Source organism: Salvelinus namaycush, chromosome 24 (genome assembly GCF_016432855.1).
Source record: "Salvelinus namaycush isolate Seneca chromosome 24, SaNama_1.0, whole genome shotgun sequence".
Lineage (NCBI taxonomy): Eukaryota > Metazoa > Chordata > Actinopteri > Salmoniformes > Salmonidae > Salvelinus > Salvelinus namaycush.
The window spans coordinates 6,375,420-6,401,725 of record NC_052330.1 but is presented as its reverse complement, the minus strand read 5'-3'; the positions used below and the strand labels follow the sequence as shown (position 1 = coordinate 6,401,725).

General features: G+C 43.5%; 1 pseudogene; it reads left to right on the top strand.

Moving 5' to 3' along the window:
• Window positions 1–276: 276 nt before the first annotated feature.
• Window positions 277–25,453, top strand: LOC120019255 (annotated as a pseudogene).
• The last annotated feature ends 853 nt before the right edge of the window (window positions 25,454–26,306 follow it).

Genomic DNA, 26,306 nt, shown 5'->3' with positions numbered 1-26,306 from the left:
CAGATAGGTCAGATCCCCATGTCTGCAGTTTCCTTGAGCCGTAGACTGTAAAAAGAAGCCTAGAACGCACAGCAAAGTTGATACTGTGAGATTTCAAAACTTTTAAAATCCATGAATAGAGAGAAACTCAACGAATACAGCAAAGAGCTGCTGTTTTTGAATGAAAGTGTTCTGAAAGTGTTATTATTAGTGGCTTGTGTCTTTAATATCGAGGAATATTTCACTTTCTCTGGTCATAGGGAGTAACAACATGAATTGGTGCATGAGGCAGAAATAATGCAGTGCGACTTGAGTTTTGCCATTAGCTGGAAGATTGTGTCCCCTTTTCTCAGTGGAGGGAGGGAGGGCGGAGGGACGGTGAGTCATGTGAGAGGCTGCCTCACCACTGCTCCCTCCCTCCCCTCAGACTAACCATTAGATACAGGCCATCAGTCCAATAAAAACAGAAGCAAATGATTATGCTTCCTTAGCTGTGCTTCCCAAGTAATACAACAAATGATCTATTACCAGTGTACTGTACCTACATTTTTTTCAATATAATTTCAAAATGGTCTGAGAAGAACAACATTGGCAGGGCAATTCAAGCATAGCCAATATGCAGGGATAATGTATTGGACCTATAGCCTACCGCACAAACCTCATTGCTACAGAACTGTTTTTAATTGGTTAATGTTGCATAGGCTTACGTTTTTTTAAGTGTTGTTAAAAAAAAATCAGAGCGGTAGATCTCATCTTGAATTTTAATTCAGAAAGTGGTCTTGACTCAGAAAAGGTTTGGGACAATTGATCTAAACGATCCAGGGTCCCAGTGTTCACCATTTGTATGCCACAGACACAACTATAATCCCAAGGCTGCATGTTGAGAACTTGTTCTCAACTAGCCTACCTGGTTAAATAAAGGTGAAATATATATATATATTTATTTTTTTATGTCCACCGAGTCAGGTCCTCATAGTCATTTTAACACACCTATGTTCTGTACCCTTTTGCTTTATATGAAGGAGTACTTTAGCAATAGATTTACTCTCAAATTTGATTTTGCAGTTCTCTGGTATGATAAATTACTTTTTGGAATTGAGGAATTTGTTTATTTCAACATGTTCACATGTTTTTCTATTCTAATTTTGGTGAGTGATGAACGTCCTTGTGTTGCTCGTGGCGTTCAGCAAATTATTGAGGCTTCTGTTACAAGGTGGAGGATCATGACAACATCGCACACATCTTTACGGAGCGGACAAAGGTCCTCACAGGATCCTATGGACCTTACTTCCTGGCTGAGCTCATCGAGGCTCAGGATGAGGAGAATTATTCAACTGTTTGTAAGGTTAGCTATGTTTAAAGTTGTATTTCTTTGTTGTCATGAGAATATCTTTGTTTCTCCTTAATACAACTTCAGCCAAAACCACAGGCGAGAAGAAAAAAAACGTCATCCCTTATGATTATTAATCTCTAGATCAAGTCAGCCATGTTGTTGTTTCTGACGTTCTCTGTTTGTTTTATCACTGGCATCAGTAATCTCTGATCCACTGTCAGAGCGGTAAGGCCATTTAAAATGTAATAGCGGCGGTGCAGATGCTATTGCCTGGTTCACAGAAATCCTGCTGGGGTGCATTCCCCCAGGACTTAGAAGATGGCAGATCTTTCCTCCCCTCCCTTCAACTCAAGCTGACATGTGTTCACGGCAGCATATGGCAGATGAGAGTTGACACTCTGCCAAGACATGCTCTCACTAAACATATTGTGTTCAGACATCTAGCATTTTTTTTTCTTCAGGATGTGTTCTCCATTCAGAGAACAAACAGCACAACATTGCCCAAGAGGGTTGTCCTATTCAGCCCTCTCTTCCTCTTAGGAACATCGTGCATTATTTACTTTAATTTGCACACCCCGTGGTACCATCAGTTTATAAAGGTCTAATTTGGATGCCAGTCATCTTTAATGTGCCACAGCTCAAATGAAAGTTGTAGCCTAGGACAAAATATTTGATCAACTTTAATAATATGCATATGTATATTACTAGTGTTCAAACTTACAGAGGAAATATACTATCTATTTAATTACAAATGGCATTACAGTATAATGACTGTGTCTGTCTGTGCACTGTCTTCACAGAATGAGGGAACTGCAGTGGGTTTCATCAGTGTGAGTGGTGACGTCAACTTGAAGCTGCTCAAGGAGTGCTTTGAGCTTGGGCCCTTCAACGGTCTATATAAGCCCAGCCCAGAGGACCTGATTGAGACGGCCCCTGAGCCAGAGGTAAAGGGGCCTCCAGGGAACACCAATACCACCAGCCCACAGGGATGAATACGACCCAGGAGGATCCATGTGTCCAACCTACTGTAAGGCTATAACACAATACTGCAATACTGTAAGTCTATAACACAATACTGTAAGGCTATAACACAATACTGCAATACTGTAAGGCTATAACAAAATACTGTAAGGCTATAACACAATACTGCAATACTGTAAGGCTATAATGGATATGCCATTGTCAGGCACAATGTAACATATTGGTTTGATTACGTGAAAATTGTAAGGTGTAATCACATGATGTAAACCAGAGAATGGATTTGAGGTAAATCAATTATGACGTTCTTACGGTATACCTTCATGTCCACCTAGCTATGTGCTCTCCATCTCCTATTGATATATTAACACCGTGATGCTCTCATTGCAGCCGGTGGACACCCAGGCTTGTGCTGCAGAGCTTCAGGATTCAGAAGTGACTCTGCAACCAAGAGTCTCAGAAACACCCAATGTTTTCTGCATTCAGTTAGTTGTTATCAATAAGACGTTTGAAATTAGGTAAGTTCAGGGGAAGATCACAAGCATAATTTGATTACTAAATAATTAATTGATGAATTAATTACCTAGTCATTAACAGAAGGGTTACTATTTCGAAAAATAAAGAGGAAATACATTCCCATTAATCAAAGGTGATCAAATTTAATTTGTCTTTCTCCATTTTATGAATATGTGGACAACTTTCACTTATCATGGCAGCCCTCCAGTGTGTATCAGTCTTGTGCTGTGTGAAGGAGAGCGAGGGATTGTTAGTTGGCTCCCGCTGGGTCCCACTCTCTGTCGCCTTGCTGCCCAGCTGTTCTGGAATATGGAAGCCAGTCACTCCCCACCGAGAATGAGCATGTAATTAATGAGTATGGCGCTTAAAGTGACAGTGACTTGAAGGAGAGAAGTTGAGCCGAGACCAACGGGCATTGTACTGAGACAGGCAGCTTGCTTGGCCAGTTGTTCCACCGCTATGATCTCCATATTGGCTCTGATTAGAGCTTTGGCAGAAACACAGTTTCACTTAACTTCCCTCATTCAGCTACAGATCGGTGGACTTCCTGCCCAATATATTAAAACCTTTCCCTGTAAGTACCCTCTATAAGTCTTATTACTAAACCCATTTATGACTGACTTCCTATACTCAGTTGATTGCCTTATTGTGGAGGGTCTTTGAAACTGAGGTTATGTGATAAGCATGAAGCCAATCTCCTTGTCTCATCCAGGACCTGCATCATCTCTGTGCCCAAGCTGCCCCCTGAGTTCTCCCTCCTCCAGGTGGTACCACACCACACCAGCAGCCTGCCACAGGAGCTCTACATCTTCCACTGCTCTGGTCTGCTTAAGTGGGTGTAATATAAAAACGTGATTGGGTACAAAGTGCATTGTCTTAGCATGCATCTAATTGTTTATCTTAGGATCAAACCGAGATGGATGTTAATGGGGAATTTAAGAGAGACATCCCCTAGATCAGTGGTCACCAAACCTTTTCTGAGTCCAGATCACTTTCTGAGTCGAAATGCAAGGCGAGATCTACCACTCTGATAAAAAAAAAACATGACTTATAAAACGTAAGCACATGCAACATTAACCAATTAAAAACAGTTCTGTAGCAATGAGGTTTGTGCAGTAGACTATAGGCCCAATACATTATCACTACATTTGGCCATGATTGAATTGCCCTGCCAAAGTTGTTCTTCTAAGACCATTGTTATACTATATTGAAAAAAATTTAGATACATGATCACACTGGTAATAGATAATTTGTTGTATTACTTGTGAGGCACAGCTGAGTGAGCATAATAATGTGCTTTTTTAAAAACTGAACTGATGGCCAGTAAAAAGAGGAGGGAGCAGCGGTGAGGCTGCCTCTCACTCGACTCACCATTCCTCCACTCTCCCTCCCTCCGCTGACAAAAAGGGGACACAGATGGCGAAAATCAAGTCGCACTGCGTTATTTCTGCCTCATGTACTAATTCATGTTGTTACTCCTATGACCAGAGAAAGTGAAATATTCCTCGATATTAAAAAAAACACGAGCCGCTAATAATAACAACGCAAGCTTATCGGAAGACTTTGCGATACTCAGTCATTGCAGCTGCAGTGCTGGTTGTAGCATGAGTGGAAGTAGGGAGAACGCACATTTAAAGGATTATAAAAGTGCTGAGTAACAACTTAAACATGAACTTACTCATCAAAACAGCAACTCTTTGCTGTATTCATTGAGGCTCTCTCTAGTCTTGGTTTGAAAAGTTTTGAAATCTCACAGTATCAACAAGGTTTCTTTTTACAGTCTATGGCTCGAGGAAACTGTGCAGACATGGTGATCTGAGCTATCTGATTGGCCAGCGGTAGACCTATAGGTGCACTTGGTTTGCTGTCTGGGCCTGCTGGGTAGGCGGAGTTCTACCTTCGGACACATGAAATGGTTCAAAATGGGAACACTTTGCCTTCCCGGCTCTAGGGCTGCTGAATCAAGTGCACCTACTTAAGCAAACATTTTTTTTAAATAGGAATGTTTTTTTTTCAAAAATGTTTGTTGATCGACTAGAAATGTCTTGGAGATCGACCAGTCGATCGCAATCGACCAGTTGGTGACCACTGCCCTAGATGTACTGTATATTGCTTGTGTAATGTCAATTATGGTCTTGTTATCTTCTCAGGACATTTGACATGAGGCTGGCAGTGTCTGCAGATAGGCCTGCTGTCTGTGACATGGTGAAGAGACTCGGTCTGCATGTGAGCCCTGCTGGAGGACGTGGACATGTTCTTCAAGGCCAACAGAGACATGGTCAGTCACAGACACATAGGGCATACTACTGCAAATAGGACAAAGGATAGTACAATAGCCACTAGCTCCATTTACCTTAGCTAGTCTCCGTTTATCAATCAGTCACACAAAACTGTTCCAGTGATTACAATTGTTATGTTGGAACACTTGGAGTATCACTGATTGATTGATGGTTTTTGCAAGGAACCAACTAATTACCATGTAAACCACATTACCAGTGGTGATTGACACCCCAGATGTCAAACATGACTACGGCAGAGCTCCAACACAGATAATTACTTTGGAAATGAAAATGGAACCACATTTATGTGTGATATCTCATCTCCCAACCTCTCTTTGTCTGTCTTCCAGGATGGAACACCCTTGCAGGTGTTTGTGGCCCAAGTTCCAAACCAACTAGTTGGGATTTTAATAATTAGAAATTAGGAAGCAATTTTATTTTTTTATCTTCACTAGACAGACTTCAATGGTATTTTGCTTTCATAGATTTAGTACTACTTAAACTCTCTCTCTCTCATATATATATATATATATATATATATATAGATTACATCCGAGCCAACTATAACATCAAAAACGCAATCTACTTCAGCCACCACCGCTATGAGGAGTACGGCAAACGGTGTCACTTTGCCCTCAACCCCATCTTCCAGCACTACGCCAAACACTTCCCGAAGGAGGCGCTGCAGCTCACCCACAAATCTTGCCTCTACTACCCAGTCTACCCCTCCTACCACAGCCAGAGGGTGAGAGAAACAGCCTAAGGACCGTAAAGCTTACATTGAGTGACTCCTCAATGTGCTCATTCCAGAGTGTGTGCGTGCGTTCAGTACCAGATAGCGCCTGCCCAGCCACCAGCTCTCTCCGGGGTTAGGGCAGCAGGTGCTGATATAAGACTGCCAGCTCCAGCTCTCTGGACTGTGAGAAGACATTTCCTCAGTGTGTAGAGGCCTCCTCCTCCTGCTAATTACCTTCTACAAACATGCACCAGATTGGGAGATGAGGTGTAAATAGAATTATGGAATTATGGAAATCATCATTTGGAAGGAATCCTCATTTGGGCAGTGGATGGTGGAGCATTGGGTTGGCCAGCCATGAAGGGGTTTATTTCTATTCAAGAGCACGTTGAAGGACATGTAAATCGTGTAAACCAACTTGTTCATCTGAACTAATTATGTCTGCTTCCCAAATGGCACCGTATCCCTTTACAGACCTTTTATGGGTCCTGGTGAAAGGTAGTGCACTATATAGAGAAAAGTGTGGCATTTGGGATGCATCCTATGTTACCTTAGACTTGGCACCTGTTAGTCACCACCCGCCCTTGCCTCCATCAATAGTATAGCTCATAGGTATCACCTCAGCTGACCTTTGCCCCTTTTCTTCTCCCCTCAGAACTCCTGTGCCCATTACCTGACCTCTGTCCTGAACTGCATGGTCCCGGTGCGCTCACGACGGCGGATTGTTTACCCTCTGGACGAGCTGGGCATCAACACCCCGCCCAAGCAGATCACCAAGGACCAGGTGGGCACAGCAGCAGCTGGTGGACATGTTTTAACATGCCAGGGAATGCAAATGGGAAATACCCACTGTCTCCAGGTTAACAGAATGAGCGGGAGAGAGATGATATGAGACAGAGCTAGAGTAGGGAGAAAGACAGGAAGCATCTTTAGTGTGAGTAATTTACATGCCCACAAGAGGGTGCTGCTTTAAAATTGATGGATTCCCCACTTAGCATGGAGTGTCTATAACTGATATTTGTGTCAAACAGTAAAATATTGTGATGGATAATATGATTTTATGTGACTGATAATTATTCAATCAAGAGTAAGGCGTGCCATGTACAAACATCATTGCAGTTTTGAACATTGCATATAAAAGAGTTGTAGAGCTTTTTCAGTGGTATTGTATATGCACAGCTTTTCTTTAATAGTCTTTCCAACCCAACCTTCACAGGTTATTTTTAAAGGGCTTATATTTATATAGATGAGGGCAGCAGATGGTTGGTCTGACAGACGGTTGGGGATGTTTGCCTCTGCTGTTTAACAAGGTAAAGCAGCATAGTCCACTTATCACACTGTCATAAACCAGTGTCTGCCGCACCTGGGCTATATCTCAATAGTTGTAACTAGCTTCCTCTCCTTGTGTCCTTTTTCCTCCATGATCACTGATCCGGCTGGACAGAACAGGTGGAAGCAAAATAGTCGAAAGTAAACCTAACCAGTCTGTTCACCTATACAAAAGGTAGGTCATGGAAAAAAGGAGACAAGGAAAGGAAGCCATTTCAGACTAACAAAACATAGCCCTGGACCTTTCTTTATCCTCTTAATGAAACACTCGTGTTGGATATGCTGCCAATGTAACGCTATTCTAAATCAGAACTTTATAAAAAGGTAATACTTTCACCATTGGACTTCTGCTAAATCACAGCACATTCTTCTTTTACATCAGTCTATATTCTCAACATTTTGTCAAATATAATATCAATGGAGCTTTAGTCCACAGCATGTTCTGAACCATAAGATGGAAGCAGCACAGTTATGCAGCATGTTGCTGTGCTTTTTAATCTTAGATTTAAATCGGAGGCTAATTGTTCCTATATGTGTCACGTCTATCACGCATCACTCCCCTCTCCCTCAGTGCATTTGCAGATACACCTGCATTCGCCCATTCCAGCCCATCCAATTTAAAATCTCTATTTAGTAACACAGCAACCATCATATCCAGGCTGCCATGTAGATAAGAGGAGAGCAGAGCGCTGCCCCGCAGCTTTGTCTGTCAGGGTGCATCGCAAATGCCACCCTATTCCCCATACTTTTGACCAGAGCTCTGTGGGCCCTGGTCAAAAGTAGGGCACTATGGGAATAGGGTGCCATTTAGGACGCAGCCTCCGCTTTGTGATGTAAGTCTGGTGTCTAGCACAGATGTATTAATCAGATTTAAAGCACCTGTTCCCTCTCTATCAATATGGGATCATATTACACAGTGCCATGGTCACAGCACCCGGCCATTATGTTAGAGAAAAGGTTAGGCAGCATCTCCACAGGGATAGGAAATAGGGACAGCTGCACCTGCCCCACGCTATATCTACCTGCACATGACAAATCACAAATCAGACCTGCCCTGTGTTGTTTGGTTGTCTGGAGTATTTCAGGTGATTCTTTTTGAGGGTGTTCTTTACAAAGCTAGATAAAGATGTCAATAGCTGAACTGACAATGTTCCTTGCACTTTAATTACATAGGTTTGATAACATTTGCTAATTTTCACATTAAGAGTGTAACGTCCTGACCAGAGTTCTTATGCGTTTTGCTTGTTTAGTGTTGGTCAGGACTTGAGCTGGGTGGGAATTCTATGTTGTGTGTCTAGTTCGTCTGTTTCTGTGTTCAGCCTAATATGGTTCTCAATCAGAGACAGCTGTCAATCGTTGCCCCTGATTGAGAATCATATATAGGTGGCTTGTTTTGTGTTGGGGATTGTGGGTGGTTGTTTCCTGTCTCTGTGTTTGTATTCTGCACCAGATAGGTCTGTATCGGTTTGCCACTTGTTATTTTGTATTTGTTTAGTGTTCACAGTAGTTTTTGTTAATTAAACATGTTGAGCACTGGCTACGCTGCGTGTTGGTCCGATCCATGTTTCACCCCCTCTTCTAGTGAAGAGTAGTTAAAAGAGTTTGCATTTACGTTTTGTTTACATGTGTTCTTTTAAGAACAGAGCAGGCACTGCCGGAAGTAACATAAATATTACTCAAAGGTTAATTCCACCCCCGTTTCCCCTTCCTTTGTGGTGTGCTGCCATTTTCCATCCAACAAGGTGTGCAGGGAAACCAATCTAGCTAATTCTGAATGCTCAAGGACCAGTTAGCACTCTAAGATCACTGTGTGGTTATTAGTGATCCATGGAAGCGTTTGGAGAAATGGACAATTCTGTGGATAACACAATGTTCTCTGCAACCATTCTCACTCTGTACCTTGTCAGAGCATTCAACACATTTTGACATTTATTTTCAATAGAGCCAGTACCCATAATAAATTTGTTAGTATTTAAGTAGGAGCGCTGGCACTTATGTTTCACTCAGTGCTTCCAGTGGCGCCATCTAATACTAAGAAATGTCCATATTGTTTTGTATGAACACTGCTAAAATAATAATAGAATGTTTGAGCTGAAAGCTGGTACTCTCTTTTAGTTGGTTTAGTGCTCAGGGAAATCGCTGCAGAATGCTGTGGTAGCCATGCTGGTTAAGTGTGCCTTGAATTCTAAATAATCACAGACAAAGCAAAGCAGCAAAGCACCCCCACACCGTCACACCTCCTCCCCCATGCTTCACGGTGGGAACCACACATGCAGAAATCATCCGTTCACCTTATTTGGTTCCAATCGGTTGGAACCAAAAATCTCAAATTTGGACCAATCAGACCAAGGGACAGATTTCCACCGGTCTAATGTCCATTGCTCGTGTTTCTTGGCCCAAGCAAGTCTCGTCTTCTTATCGGTGTCCTTCAGTAGAAGTTTCTTTGCAGCAATTCGACCATGAAGGCCTGATTCACGTAGTCTCCTCTGAACAGTTGATGTTGAGATGTGTTTGTTCCTTGAACTCTGAAGCATTTATTTGGTCTGCAATCTGAGGTGCAGTTAACTCTAATGAACTTATCCTCTGCAGCAGTGGTAACTGGGTCTTCCTTTCCTGTGGTGGTCCTCATGAGAGCCAGTTTCATCATAGCGCTTGATGGTTTAAGCGACTGCACTTGAAGAAACTTTCAAAGTTCTTGACATTTTTCAGATTGACTGACCTTCATGTCTTAAAGTAATGATGGACTGTTGTTTCTCTTTGCTTATTTGAGTTGTTCTTGCTATAATATGGACTTGGTCTTTTACCAAATAGGGCTATCTTCTGTATCTTCTGTATTCTAGAAAATAGTAAAAATAAAGAAAAACCCTTGAATGAGTAGGTGTGTCCCAACTTTTGACTGGTACTGTATATTGGTTAAAAATACTAGAGTGACTGAAATATTAACATTTTAGGAGAGTCATTTTTTGAGGTAATCAAACAAATTAATATTTTACTTTTACGGACACTCTGCCACGTCGCCTCAGGCACCATATGCACTCAACCACATCAACCGAAAACTAACCATGGAACCAAAAGTCACCATTATTGTGGTAGTGGGGTCATCAGACACTGGCTTCACTTTTTTTGAAGTATTGAGAAACTCTATACAAGCATTCATGTGTGTTTTGGTACAGTTGAGAGGTGCTTAGATTTTAACCCATCTCTGAAGGGCACAATCGCCAGATTATATGATTTAATACAGAACATTAATCTGCCTTCCTGGGCAAATACAAAATCTGCATGGGAGCAAGACATGGGTGCCGAGCTACCCGATGACATATGGCAACAGAGTATTGGGCGTATTCACACCTCATAATTTTGCACAAGGCACGGTCTCATTCAGTTCAAAGTTTTGCACCGTCTCCATTCTCAAATGACAGACTTGCAAACATATATCCAAATGTTGACCTCAAGTGTTTGAGATACCATCAGAGTCAAGCGATTGGTGGACAAATGTTTTGGTCGTGCCAGTCTTTGAGTGGCTTCTGGGACCCCATTTTTTTTTTGCCATTCTCACACGTGTAACAAAACTATTAGCCCCAACCCATTCACTGCTATTTTTGGAGTACTTCCCCTAGATCAGAATGGCACGTGACAGCTTTTGCCTCGCTACTAGCTCGCCGCCTTGTCCTCTTTCACTGGAAGACTGCAAAGCCGCCTTCCTTTATGCAGTGGGTTAAGGAGGCGATGTCATCCCTGCCTCTGGAAAAGGTTAGGTACACTGTGCATGGGTCCCCAGTCATACAAATATGTGGAAAGCCTGTCTTTTACATAGTGTAACTTGTATATTTTAGTAAGCAGTCATGTCTGATCTAGTGGCCATATATTGTGCTGATAAGATTCAACTATAATTACGATACCGATTTTTGTATTTTATATAATTTTTTCCATTGGTTTAGGTTATGTTTCTATCATTGTCTATTTTTGTCTTATTACATTTTCTGTGATATATTTGTATGACGCCTTGGTGGGGTGGATGGGTGGAGGGATGGGAGGGAAAGGTGGGTGGTTGGGGAATAAGGGGTTGTACGGTTATTGTACAGGGTTTCTTTCTTTTCTCATATTTGAAAATCGATAAATAAAGTGCACAAAAAAAAGAAATGTGTGTTTTAGAGGAAGCTCAATGACATCCAGATGATTGTAATTAGTGGGAGTGACTGGTCGGTATTAGAGCAGCAGCTTGTGCGGCTTTAACAGCAGTGATTAGTAGAAATATGAGTAGAGAGGCTAATAGCTATACCCACCCAGAGCAACATGTGTGAACACACTACCATCCCCTTTCCCACCAAGGCAATTTATACAACCAACCAGCGTACTATCAGTATTACTCTGAATTCATGGTTACCTTCAAACAAAACACCAATACAACACCTTTTGTTAGTACAGTCTTTTTTGCATAGTCATAAATAAGCAGTTTGTTTTTTAACTCTTCTTAATCTATCTGCACATGCAGTGTGTGCAGATTCTTGCTTCTCAAAGTCTTGGTGTTTAGTTGATTGGATAAATGAGGCTTTTGTAGTTTTAGGCTTGGGTGAAAGCCTGAACACACACGACAACGCTCCATGGCCACGGGTAAAAACACTTGTCTAAAGTGTATGTCAACAGCATTCACTTGCAGAAAGAGCTGTCCAGCATTTGTCTTTTATTCCAGGAATCCAATCTCTGGAAATGTCACCAGACCTTTGATTGGTTAGAAAGTGGAGGCGCTGTTATGTTTGCACTCATCCCATCTTTGAGATTAACCGTTCCTCCAAACAATTTGCCGTTTAGGCCTGCTCATTCACCATGAGCCGATAACTGCCAGGCAACCGGGTCATTGTGTGTGGATGTGAAAGCAGCGCGGAGGGAGGGAGTGTGCATAACGCAGGGAGGGGGTTGGCAGGCAGGAGCGGCGGAGCGATGGGCACACAGCTGCCTGGGGCTGGCATTCAGGAGGGCCGAGCGCTGGCCCTTTAATTAGCCACTCCACTGTTCTCCTGTCAGGGATCTTCTGCAGCGATCTGTGTTTGCTGTCACTAATGACTTGACTAATGAGGCAGTTAGTGTCCACTAAAATAATGGTGAGGCTCTGCTAGCAGTGGGCCTGGGTGAGTGATGGATCAGTTTGGACCCTGCTGGGCCCCCTTATCAGGCCAACCCAAACGGCTGGCCTCCAGCTTTCCATCCTCCTCCATCCAGCCCACCCCCCTCCTCCATTACTCAGTGCGACAGGGTCAGAGTTGGGGGGGGGGGGGGACGACGACGACGACAGGGCAGACAGATAAAGAGGTGGTGGGGCTGCTCTGCCTCTCTGCCTGGTGGTCAGTGGGGTGGGGTGAGGTGGGGGGAGTGGGGCGCCGGGGTCACAGCGGTCGTCTGTCAGCGTCTGATAACAGACAGACAGAAAGCCAGGAGCTGGTGATTTGGTCGTGTCCAGAGCCCAATCACAGGCCTTAATGCTTCAGTGCTGGGAGTTAAACCCACCTTCTGGCTCAGATTAACACGGAAAGTTGGATTGAAATGAGCTCCGATTATTCTCTGTTCACCAGAAAAAGTAACTGTATGACTATAACTACTGTTCCCTGAAGAAAGGAAACAACGTACAACATACTATGGGGGAGTCGCACTCTCGCAACTTCGGTTGAAGGATCTACAATCACACCTGTCAAGGCCAATGAAAAATGCGCCTCGCTGGAAGCCCCGCCTTCCACAGGTGATAAGCGTGAGGCGCGGATTCATTCCTTCAATTAAATACCGCTCTTCACCGAGCCCAGGAACGGTCAGCGCTGGGCCAAAGAGGTGTTGTACCTTGTTTCTCTCCTTCCGGAAACAGTAGTTATAGTCATAACGTTACGTTCCCTTTCAGGCAGTCAACTAAAACCTGAACTAAATCTTGTAATAAATAATGTGGAAATTGAGCACGTTGAAATGACTAAACTGCTTGGAGTAACACTAGATTGTAAACTGTCATGGTCAAAACATATTGATGCAGTAGTAGCTAAGACAAGGCAGGTCCTACAGGCCCTAGTTTTGTCGCACCTTGACTACTGTTCAGTTGTGTGGTCAGGTGCCACAAAAAATGACTTAAGAAAATTGCAATTGGCTCAGAACAGGGTAGCACGGCTAGCCCTTAGATGTACACAGAGAGCTAATATTAATAATATCCATGTCAATCTCTCCTGGCTGAAAGTGGAGTAGAGATTGACTTCATCACTACTTTTATTTATGAGAGGTATTGACTTGTTGAATGCACCGAGCTGTCTGTCTAAACTACTGGCACACAGCTCGAACACCCATGCATATGTAACCTAGAAGTAGTGTTTCCCCTTGCTCTGCAAGGAGCGATGCTTTTGTGGAGCGATGGGTAACGATGCTTCGTGGGTGACTGTTGTTGATGTGTGCAGAGGGTCCCTAGTTCGTGCACGTGTCGGGGCGAGGGGACGGTTTAAAGTTATACTGTTACATTGATGTTGTTGACCCGGATCACTGGTTGCTGCGGAAAAGGAGGAGGTTGAAAGGGGGGTGAGTGTAACGGATGTGAAATGGCTAGCTAGTTAGCGGGTACGCGCTAATAGCGTTTCAATCAGTTACGTCACTTGCTCTGAAACCTAGAAGTAGTGTTTCCCCTTGCTCTGCAAGGGCCGCGGCTTTTGTGGAGCGATGGGTAACGACGCTTCGTGGGTGACAGTTGTTGATGTGTGCAGAGGGTCCCTGGTTCGCGCCCGGGTCGAGGGGACGGTTTAAAGTTATACTGTTACACATACCCCACAAGACATGCCACAAGAGGTCTCTTCACAGTCCCCAAGTCCAGAACAGACTATGGGAGGCACACAGTACTACATAGAGCCATGACTACATGGAACTCTATTCCACATCAAGTAACCGATGCAAGCAGTAAAATTAGATTTTTTTTTAAAACAGATTAAAAAACACCTTATGGAACAGCGGGGACTGTGAAGCAACACAAACATTGGCACAGACACACACACACACATGATAACATACGCACTATACATACACATGGATTTAGTAATGTAGATATGTGGTAGTGGTGGAGTAGGGGGCTGAGGGCACAGTGTGTTGTGAAATCTGTGAATGTATTGTAATGTTTTAAAATTGTATAAAGTGCCTTAATTTTGCTGGACCCCAGGAAGAGTATTTGGCAGCAGCTAATGGGGATCCATAATAAATACAAATACAAGCGACAGAAGTGTGTAGTGATGCCCAACTTGCCGCAGCACAAATATCTCCTATAGTCAACCCTTTAAACAATGCGCAAGACACTGCCAGACCCCTGGTGGAATGGGGCACGTACACCGTTAGGTAACCCTGGTTTGGGATGAGTTGGACCGCAGAGTGAAGGAAAAGCAGCCAGCAAGTGCTCAGCATATGTGGGAACTCCTTCAAGACTGTTGGAAAAGCATTCCAGGTGAAGCTGGTTGCTAGAATGCCAAGAGTATGCAAAGCTGTCATCAAGTCCAAGGGTGACTACTTTGAAGAATCTCAAATGATTTGTTTCACACTTTTTTGGTTCCTACATGATTCCATGTGTTATTTCATAGTTTTGATGTCTTCAATATTATTTAACAATGTAGAAAAAAGGAAATTAAAAGGAAAACCCTGGAATGAGTAGGTGTGTCCAAACTTTTGACTGGTACTGTAGGTCTAGAATGGGACCCAATGTTCCGTCCATTTTCGGAACCAGGAAACACTGGCTGTACCAGCGTCCTGGATCTTCGACATAGGAACCACACGGATTGCCTGTTTCTGGAAACGGGAGGATATTAACTATCTCAAACCGGGCGTTGAGGCCTCGAGAATAGTCAACCTGATGACACTGCAGAAGCGTGGGGGGGCACAATAAATTGTAGCCTGTACCCTGGCATCACTATTCACTGGTACTGTAGGTCTAGAATGGGACCCAATGTTCCGTCCATTTTCGGAACCAGGAAACACTGGCTGTACCAGCGTCCTGGATCTTCGACATAGGAACCACACGGATTGCCTGTTTCTGGAAACGGGAGGATATTAACTATCTCAAACCGGGCGTTGAGGCCTCGAGAATAGTCAACCTGATGACACTGCAGAAGCGTGGGGGGGCACAATAAATTGTAGCCTGTACCCTGGCATCACTATTCACATGATCATGGGTGACACTGCACATGCACGCCACTGGACGGAGCAGACAGCGAGCCTCCCGATATGTGCCATCTAAATGGACAGGACACCACTTTGTGGCCTGGGAGAGAATGGGTCTTCTTCCATTTCCACCACTCTTGACAACCATCAAACTCACATGTGGAAGACAACACTTTTGACACCCGTGAACACTGTGGAACTTCGAGGTTGTTAAAATTGTGCCAAGGTTACCCTAAAGCCCAGCCCACTCTGGGTACAGGTACAATGATCAGTAAGCTGCTCTGACAGCTGATTCTTGAAGTTAGAGAGGGAGATAAGCATCAGTGATTTTTGCAATTTGTTAGTCATTGGCAGCAGAGAACTGGAAGGAAAGGAGGCCAAAGTAAGTGTTGGTTTTGGGGATGACCAGTGAAATATACCTGCTGGAGCACGTGCTATGGGTGGGTGTTGCTATGGTGACCAGTGAGCTGAGATAAAGCGGGCTTTACCTAGCAAAGACATATAGATAACCTGGGTTTGGCGTCGAATATGTAGTGAGGGCCAGCCAACTAGACCATACAGGTCGCAGTGGTGGGTAGTATATGGGGCTTTGGTGACAAAATCCAGGAGGCTCTTTAGTCTAAGCTAGGCTAGCCAGCCTCTTTGACCGTATCACGGTACGTTTAGAATAACCAAGCGAATTAACACTGTTAGCTAAACAAGAGAGCTACCCAAGCAACTCTACCGTGGGGAGGTACAAATAGCTAGTAGTAGTAGCTAGCTTGCCTCGGTGATGCAGCACTTGTTAGCTAGCCTAGTCTCGAAAGTGTAGGTAGGATTAGTGACAGAGCGCACAGAAACCAGGAGACAATCGACTTGACCAACGACCCAAACCATCTCTGCGTCCCGCAACTCGGACGAGGTACGTGCATGCGGGAGAGGAAATCACTACCGGAAACACAAAGCCCCCTAAATAATGCTACACTATTGTGAAGAGAACCTGCGCCACGGACTAGTAGGGGAACATTGCCAGCCGTCCCCTAGTCTTACACACAAACTGATTTGAGCGAGGGCAGCCTGAGCATGCACAGAGCCGAGACATACAAGACAGTCAACGTGAGTATCTTTGAATTCCCTGGGACATGGTTGTTAATCATCCCCAGTTTACAATTGGCTCATTCATCCCCGCTCCTCTCCCCAGTAACTATTCCCCAGGTCGTTTCTGTAAATGAGAATTTGTTCTCAGACAACTTACCTCATAAAATAAGGGTTACATACAAATAAAAAACCGAAGCCGGCTTGTTAGCTTTCGTCGTTTCAGGTACGTTAGCCATCTTACTTATTGCTATAGCCAGGCCAATCAATTACAAGAATAACTAATTGTTCATTATTAGGAAACTTTTGAGAACCATACAAACTTCAGCACACAACTTCCAGTGGGTGAGCACAGCAAGGGGCAATTTAGTTGGCGCAACGTAAAACAGTCTCGTGTTCCAATTGTTTGTTTTAGTAGTGTGCACACTGAGGTGTAATTGAAGTAATGAATCCGAGCCTCACTGTTATCACCTGTGGAAGGCGGGGCTCACAGCGAGGCGCGGAATTCATTGACATTTGGCAGGCGTGACTGTAGATCCTTCAACCCGAAGCCGCGAGAGTGCGAACCCCGCATAGTATGCGGGACCGAAGTTGACTGACTGAAAGGGAACACACTGGATTAGGCTGCCATTGTGAACAAAGACTATGGTCGAGTTATTTATTCTATACATCAAACCGAGTGTTAAAATCTATTGACATTAAAGGGTTGTAATAAGTATTGTGTTGACACGTCTGTTTGTGTTGCATGAAAAGGTGTTTTTTTTCCACTTCATTCACAAATGTGCAACTTAGACCAGATCTATGCTTTCCCTCCCAGAGAGAGGCAGCAGACTCGCAGGCGATCTAAAGCTTGACATGACATGGCTCAGCTCAGTGTACATCTCCTTTTCACTCAGCACCATTGAGGCTTTCTCTGTTGTATTACCAATGGGAATAATGTCCATTTGGCACGGAACAAAGGAGGACATTTACATCACAAGAGACCTTGTACACTCCTGATAGTAAACGCATAAGAGGAACACTACAAGCTGGGGACAAAACCAGACAAAACAAAGGAAGGGCTTTTACTATGAGGCTTAGAAAAGAAAGGATTTTTAATGTATACCGATGTAGATGAAATGCAATAAGGGTATTAGATGGAGGCATTCAGTTGCATCTGCTCCCTCTCTCAGCTCTCAGAGAATAACAACACACTGCAGATAGAGCCTTAGCTCATATCTCCGTGATCCCCTCTGTTCTTCCTGAACCAATGTACTGCATGTCTAGTATTAGATTTTTCCGCTACTACAAAATGGAACAGGAACTCTGAGAACTGTTGCCGAAATACACCCATTTGATCATCAGGGCAAGACCATTTGTGTTTAGGTATGATGAGGTCATCATCTCTCAGAAAATACACGTTCTCGTATTCTGCACTGGATATTGTTCATCTATCTATGCATTATTCCTAGGCTGGCTGAAGGCCACTGAATTGTCAGAAGCAAGGTCATCTTCCCAGAGAGCGTTGTTTCTTTCCTGCTCCAGCCCACACCTGCAGGTTCAATAACATGACTCTGATCTCCACGCAAGGCTTCCCGGGCTACTACACCAATGAAAAGATGAGATTCCTGTCCACAAGATGCGATACCTGCAGCTTACCTTACTATCATTCAAGGTCTACATGGAAGACTGTCGTCATCAATGTCAATGGAAATCAGAGCTTGGGAATCATTTTGATCTCATGGACACAGAAATGGCCTGTACTACAAATGTACCCAGACACAGAATATATACTGTATCTGCCTATCAAACACACCTTTCAGAAGGCTCTATAAAAGCTTTAACATACTACATAATGAACATCTGTTGTAGACTGTGCCAAGCTGACTAGCCCACAGCCATGGCTACTGTGACAGGGACAATACCCATCTGTCTCTCCGCTCCTGGATCAACGTGATGACGGGCAAGATGGTGTGCATCGACAGGGCAGTCAAGCACGTGCTGATCTTCTATACAGGCCAGCAGTACCAGGTTAGAGGGAAATATAACACACTGGTCTATTACAGGGGTGAGAACAAATTTTGCCTCGGGAGCCGCATTCGGTCTTCAGTGAGGTCCGCAATGATAATTTCCTCGCTGTCAAAATTTGCAAAAAAATTGTCCTCTTAATATCAATATTTTTATTTATTTTCTATGCTCCCTGACTGTCTAGATTTAATTTAGGGGATTATTAGTGAGCTGAACACTGTTGGCTTTAGTTATTTTAAAGAATATTAAGTTTGAATTGGACCCCCTCGCTGTCACGCCCTGACCTTAGAGCTTTTTATGTCTCTATTTTGGTTGGTCAGGGTGTGATTTTGGGTGGGCATTCTATGTTCTATTTTCTATGTTTTGGTATTTCTTTGTTTTGGCCGGGTATGGTTCTCAATCAGGGACAGCTGTCTATCGTTGTCTCTGATTGGGAACCATACTTAGGTAGCCCTTTTTCCCTCCTTTCGTGGTGGGTAGTTAACTGTGTTAGAGGCTTCGTAGCCCTGTTAAGCTTCACGGTCGTTTTGTATTGTTTATTGTTTTGTTGGCGACATCCAAAATAAAAGGAATATGTACGCTCACCACGCTACACTTTGGTCTTCTTCCAGCATCGGCCGTGACAGTCGCGGGCCGGATGTTTGACACTTCTGGTCTACTATGTAATAGTGTCAGGTGAAAAGCACACTGTCCTCTATTTAAAAAAACACAATGGTAAATCTTAGTGCTGGTGGTAGCATTGTAGGGTTCAGGGGTGTGTCAGAAATATTTTTGCTATTTTCACAACCGTACAGTAATGATGGGCGCAATAGCTGGCGGTGGCGCTAAAGGACTAGATGTTGATGAATAAACAAGTTGTTGGTGTGTCGAGGCTTGGCCCCTGACTGGCCAATCAGAACGTGCTCCATGGCTAAATATGTGGTTGCTTCAAGTTGTGTATTTACCTTTTTTTATGTATTCCATTGTCATCAATTCCAATTCAAAAGTTAGTCCGTTATAACCTAGTTCGTTAAATAGCCTTCGCCATATTTGATCATGTTGAACATGTCTGTAGTCCACATTGATCTAATTGCATTGCTTCAATATGGAAATACATTGTTAAACAGGGTATAGCATTCACACTGACGTAGGGGCTAGGCCTACTGTAAATTGCCGTTTGGACATGGACATGGCAAAAGTAGTCAATCATCAAGATTAAATTATCTAAGCTATTGTGTATATAAGAACTTGCTTTAAATAGGCTAAATACAGTTACAGGCACCATAATTGCTCCGTGGGCGTATAATACAGACAAGGCAACTAAGACTATGGAGGGTTTTACGCACATCCCAACTTTTCATAGGAGCTGGATAAAGATCCAATATAAAGACAAATGGGGAATGTCCACTCTCCATTATACTGCTTGCAAATGTAATGTTTTACAAACCTCATGGAACCATCTTACAGATCGTATTTGCACTTCTCCAGAAATAGCAGACGAAGTTGCATTGCATTCGAGCAATGTACATTCTCACCATAGACGGGTTGGCAGAAGGCCATGTGGTGTTATGATTCTGAACAGTCAGATAACTAGCAACAACGACAAGAAGCTGCCACGTGGGGAATCGTAGGTTGGCTCGTTTCTGAGCGTTGTATCATGTTCTTGATACCGTGTCTTGTTTTGAGGTGTTTTGACTCATGTCAATGCTAATACGGCTAAAATGAGCTATCTAGATAACCAGCAACTTTAACGATGTATTGGAGAGACAACAAGTGCTCATGGTGCAAATTGTATTTATGTTTTCAATAAACATTTGGAGACAAAATAGTTTACATGACGGTCAACAGTCTAAGCCAACCCCGCCCGATAGTTGAGCATGCCTCGGTTTTGTTACTAAACAACCAACCCGTCTATAAACCCATAGACAGTGAATCTTTATATTAAGTGTGTTTTTTTAATCAAATTAAATGAAAAACAAATCTGTTTTTCAAACAAACAATATTTCTAAATAGGATTTGGTCAGAAACACGATATCATATACCGCTTCTCCCGTTCCATGGCACTGTAGGCTTAAATTTCTTTATGTATAACATTCACATGTCTCTACGAAATACTAGCTCCTCTCAATTTGTATCATTGCCAATGTGCGAGGCAGATTCTCAAAAAGTCTGCCGTTGATATGGCATTATAGGTTGAATAGTTTGGAGGAGCTTGTCTTTGCTAATCAGACGAGGGGCACTCTTTGAAAATGGGGATGGATAGCCTACTTCAACAAGCAAAATGCAGTTATGTGAATTGTGAATAATAAAAAAGGGAAAAAACATCATACTTCAAAGCACTCTCAGTAATACCCCTCTATTCATAGGCTACTTAGCTAATGGACAAGATAAAAAAGACAAATCAATGCTGCTAAACCAGCCTTAAATGAGGGGAGGGTAGGCTATGCTTCATTATTTATAATTTTTTTTATTAAACAAAATGGGGAAACAAATACTTATTTTATGTTTCTAAATATGAGATTCACTGGCACAAAAGGCACATCTCTCCTTCCATGGACACTGTGCATCATGGCTGGATAGGCTGCACTTCCGCTCTTAAAATCCATGATACCATTATCAACTGCTTTACCGTTAAGACCTGCTTTTTGTGGGTCTTAAAACTCCCCATTTAGCACTGCATGAAATTGTCACGTTTGCGCTTGTTAAGGACAAACCTCAAATATTGCCACCCCTCCCACCTCAGCTCAAGTCAGCTGATGATACACAGGTAAGTTTCCAAACCTGGTGTTTGGATGGGAAATGCCAAAAGCGGCAGCTTTTACATGACAAAAAAACTAACGTGCGTTTGACACTGCCACTTCCTTAGCGCCAGACGAAAATAGAGCCCTCTGTTTCTATAGGTAGAACAAGTTATTTCGACATAATCGTCATCATTTCTTAACGCCCTGATGCTGTACTGATGACATACCCTTCTTTTTCTGTTTACGTGCACAATGTTGAATGATTGCTGTGAGGATTTCTAGATTCATCCCTGCTAGGTTCCCTGTGCCGCTGGTGTGGACATAAGCCAACTTCCTCGCAACAGCCAGCTCCTAGCCTTGCCGTAGATAGACCGGGCCCGTCCCATCCAACCTCTTCACCCTCAACAACCACCACGACTGTGTGACAGTCTACCAGTGGCTGCTGATGAACTTTGTAGAGCTGGAGGGTATGAATGTAGCCTGGGTACCAGTCTGTTTGTGCCATCATTCCAGTCCTTGCCACTCCTTGTCATGCCAAGCAAATGTTGAGGAGTGGCACAAACAGACTAATAACCAGGCTAGCTCCTGAGAGTGTTCAGACCCCTTGACTTTTTCCACATTTTGTTACGTTACGGTCTTATACAGAAATGGATGAAATAAAAAATGGTCCTCATCAATCTACACACTATACCCCATAATGAAAAAGCGAAAACAGGTTTTTATACATTTGTAATTTTTTTTTTAACAGAAATACCTTATTTACATAAGTATACAGACCATTTGCTATGAGACTCGAAATTGAGCTCAGGTGCATCCTGTTTCCATTGATCATCCTTGAGATATTTCTACAACTTGATTGGAGTCCACCTGTGGTAAATTCAATTGATTGGACATGATTTGGAAAGGCACGCACCTGTCTATGTAATGTCCCACAGTGGACAGTGCATGTCAGAGCAAAAACAAAGCCAGGAGGTCGAAGAAATTGTCCGTAGAGCTCCGAGACAGGATTGTGTCGAGGCACAAATCTGGGGAAGGGTACTAAAACATTTCTGCAGCATTGAAGGTCCCCCAAGAACACAGTTTCCTCCATCATTCTGAAATTGAAGAAGTTTGGGCCCACCAAGACTCTTCCTAGAGTTGGCCACCTGGCCAAACTGAGCAATCGGGGGAGAAGGGCCTTGGTCAGGGAGGTGACCAAGAACTAATGGTCACTCTGACAAAGCTCCAGAGTTCATCTGTGGAGATGGGAGAACTTTCCAGAAGGACAACCATCTCTGCAGCACTCCACCAATCAGGCCTTTCTGGTAGAGTGGCCAGACGGAAGCCACTCCTCAGTAAAAGGCACATGACAGGCCGCTTGGAGTTTGCCAAAAGACACCTAAAGGACTCTCAGACCATGAGAAACAAGATTCTCTGGTCTGATGAAACCAAAATGTAACACTTTGGCCTGAATGCCAAGTGTCACGTCTGGAGGAAACCTGGCACCATCCCTACGGTGAAGCATGGTGGTGGCAGCATCATGCTGTGGGGTTGTTTTTCAGTGGCAGGGATTGGGAGACTAGTCAGGATCGAGGGAAAGATGAACGGCGCAAAGTACAGAGAGACTCTTGATGAAAACCTGCTCCAGAGCGCTCAGAACCTCAGACTAGGGCGAAGGTTCACCTTCCAACAGGACAACGACCCTAAGCACACAGCCAAGACAATGCAAGAGTGGCTTCGGGACAAGTCTCTGAATGTCCTTGAGTGGCCCAGCCAAACCTCGGACTTGAACCCGATCGAACATCTCTGGAGAGACCTTAAAATAGCTGTGCAGCGACGCTCCCCATCCAACCTGACAGAGCTTGAGAGGATCTGCAGAGAAGAATGGGAGAAACTTTTCTAATACAGGTGTACCTAGCTTGTAGCGTCATACCCAAGAAGATTTGAGGCTGTAATCGCTGCCATAGGTGCTTCAACAATGTACTGAGTAAAGGGTCTGACTACTTATGTAAATGTTATATTTCAGTGTTTTTACTTTTAATACATTTTCAAAACCTGTTTTTGCTTTGTCATTATGGGGTATTTTGTGTAGATTAATGAGGGGAAAAAACTATGTAATCAATTTTAGCATAAGGCTGTAACGTAACAAAATGTGGAAAAAGTCAAGGCGTCTGAATACTTTCCGAATGCACTGTATCTACTGTATGTAGGAAGTGCCAAAGGCATGATAACCCCCTTGCATTAATTCCCACTGATGTGCCATTATTCAATAGGATATGAATAATAACGGTAATTAGTGAGAAGGGGGAAATCTTTCATCTCTCTCAACCAGCTCTGCCTCCTCCATCTCCCTCCATTTACAGGGTGATATTAATTTCTGAGAGGTGTGTCCCAAATGGTAATCTATTCCTTAAATAGTGCACTACTTTTGACCAGAGCCTATGGGCCCTGGTCAAAAGTAGTGCACTATAAAGGGAATAGGGTGCCATTTGGAACGTAGACAGAGAAAAGGTTTTCTGTTTTCTGCTGATGAAAAGACTGATGTCATTAAGTGGAATTAATCTTTTTCCTCTGAAGGAATATGAGATGTGCAGTGATCCAGATTAAGCCTATTATATTCACTAATTAGGGGATCTGTTCATTATGGAGGATATCATTACAAAATGCAAATGACTGTTACTACGAATTGAATGTTGTAGACAGAATGAAAATGTGTTGGAAATGGCTGTATTTTATTTGTTCCTTATTCCCCCTCAAAATGTTTGAAAGGAATGGAGGAATAATAACGAATATAAATCATAGAAATATAGCACGCATTTAAAGTGCAGTATTGTACTATGCAGTGGCTTTGCTGTAGCTATCCACTTCAGCACCATGGACAGGGGCACAGAAAAGAACTGGAAAACAGTGAGGGCCTTCAATAAACTGCTTTCTGTTTCTACAAAAGTGATTTTAAATAAATTACTTTATTCAGGCACAAGCTCTAATCAACTGGGACGCAACCATTGTTGTTCCTCCCATTTAGGATAATACGCCCATGGGTAGGGATGCCTACCTCGAGCAGAAAGCTGTCACTTCCGAAGCCTGTGCATCAAAGGACCCATTCACTGAGGCTAAACTCATTTAGATCCTCCTTTTGCTGTCATTATTAGCATAATTGTGTTTTCATCACCAAGGCATGTCTTACATACAGAGGCTGAGCTGTAAGAATTCAGAGGTCACTGGGATAGCTGCTCTCATCTCGCCCCCCCCCCCCACCACAGCTCTTCACTGACAAGGAGAAGATTAGGCAGTCTTTGTTTGGTTGCCTTGCCCCCTTGTTGCCAAGTGACCTGATCTTCCCCATCCACGTAGTGTCTGAGTAATTTGGTTGGCTGTAGTAGATTTCAACCAATCCTCTTTTTGTGATTGTAAATTGCATCAAGCTCACTATTCATTCAATCTCTGTTCTTTGTTTGAATGTCTAGTTTTTATGTTGGCGCGACAGGTAATACCATCATCACAGCAACACCATCGATGTGTACACCCGTGTGGGGATTCTGTTAAGCCTGGGTGTTGAAGGCTTTCGTATCCACTTGCCCACTGATGAGGCTCTAGCTGCAGCCTCAGCTCCTGCTTCAGTAACCACACGGGGGAGAAGGCCTTGGAGAACAGTGGGGTCCATGTTCACCACAACTGCTTTCTGGCCCAGATGAATGACGGACAGCACCCTGAGTCAATCACCTTCGTGCCGTTCACCAGTGACAGTCAACCTCTCAGGCTGGAGTGCTCTTTAAGTCCAACTCAACAGCTCTGAGAGAAAAGAGGGGCTCTTACTAGGGTACAGTAACCTTATACTTGATTCAGTGAATTGTTGAAGAGATCTCTAAAATGGATTGTACAAAAGTGGTTTTGTGGTCTTTTTTCTCCAAAGTGCTTCAATCGTTGTTGTTTTCTTATTGCCCATTTTTATTGTCGATTTCATCCTGTTATGAGCAGTGTAAAATAGCTGGTAGAAAGGGGTTTTGATACAAATTTAGTAAAACTGTTCACATCCTTGATTTCTTGTGGGTTTTCATGAACCTCTCCTCCAATAGGGTGGACTACGATGCCTTTCAGGCCAACAACAATGCCTGTCTGGTGTACGATGGTCGACTGGTCATAGACACCACCTTCCATACCAGCGACTCCACCATCCGTGCCGTTGGGCCTCTGACCAAGTTTCCCCGGCACTACCACTCAGACCAGTGGTCCCACTCCAGATTCAACTCCAGGGAGGTGGTCCAGGAGCTGGCTGCCCTTCTTCGACCTCACCCTGGAACCGGCCATCAACCCTCCAGCCGACCTGGACCGCCTCATCACCAACTACACACAGGCCAAGATTTAAGGCCTGATGCCGTCCAACAAGTGCCTTATGATGCTTATCCAAAAATAATGCATTAAATCACAGATTGGGCACATGTTGGACAGTACAGCAGATTGGACAGAACAGCAGCCTCTGGTAAGACACGGGGCGGGCGACAATGCATTTATGTAAACAACAGCTGGTGCACGATATATAAGGGAGTCTCAAGGTTTTGCTCACCTGAGGTAGAGTACCTCATGATAAGCTGTAGACCACACTATCTACCTAGAGAGTTTTCATCTGTATTTTTCGTAGCTGTCTACATACCACCACAGTTCGATGCTGGCACTAAAACCGCACTCAATGAGCTGTATACCGCCGTGAGCAAACAGGAAAACGCTCATCCAGAAGCGGCACTCCTAGTGGCCAGGGATTCTAATGCAGGGAAACTTAAATCAGTTTTACCTAATTTCTATCAACATGTTAAATGTGCAACCAGAGGTAAAATAATTCTAGACCACCATTACTCCACACAAAGAGACGCGTACAAAGCTCTCCCTCGCCCTCCATTTGGCAAATCTGATCATAATTCTATCCTCCTGATTCCTGCTTACAAGCTAAAATGTAAATCAAGCTAAAATGTAATCAGGAAGCACCAGTGACTCGGTCTATAAAAAAAAGTGGTCGGATGAAGCAGATGCTAAACTACAGGACTGTTTTGCTAGCACAGACTGGAATATGTTCCGGGTTTCTTCCGATGGCATTGAGAAGTACACCACGTCAGTCACTGGCTTTATCAATAAGTGCATCGAGGACGTCATCCCCACAGTGACTGTACGTACATACCCCAACCAGAAGCCATGGATTACAGGCAACATTCGCACTGAGCTAATGG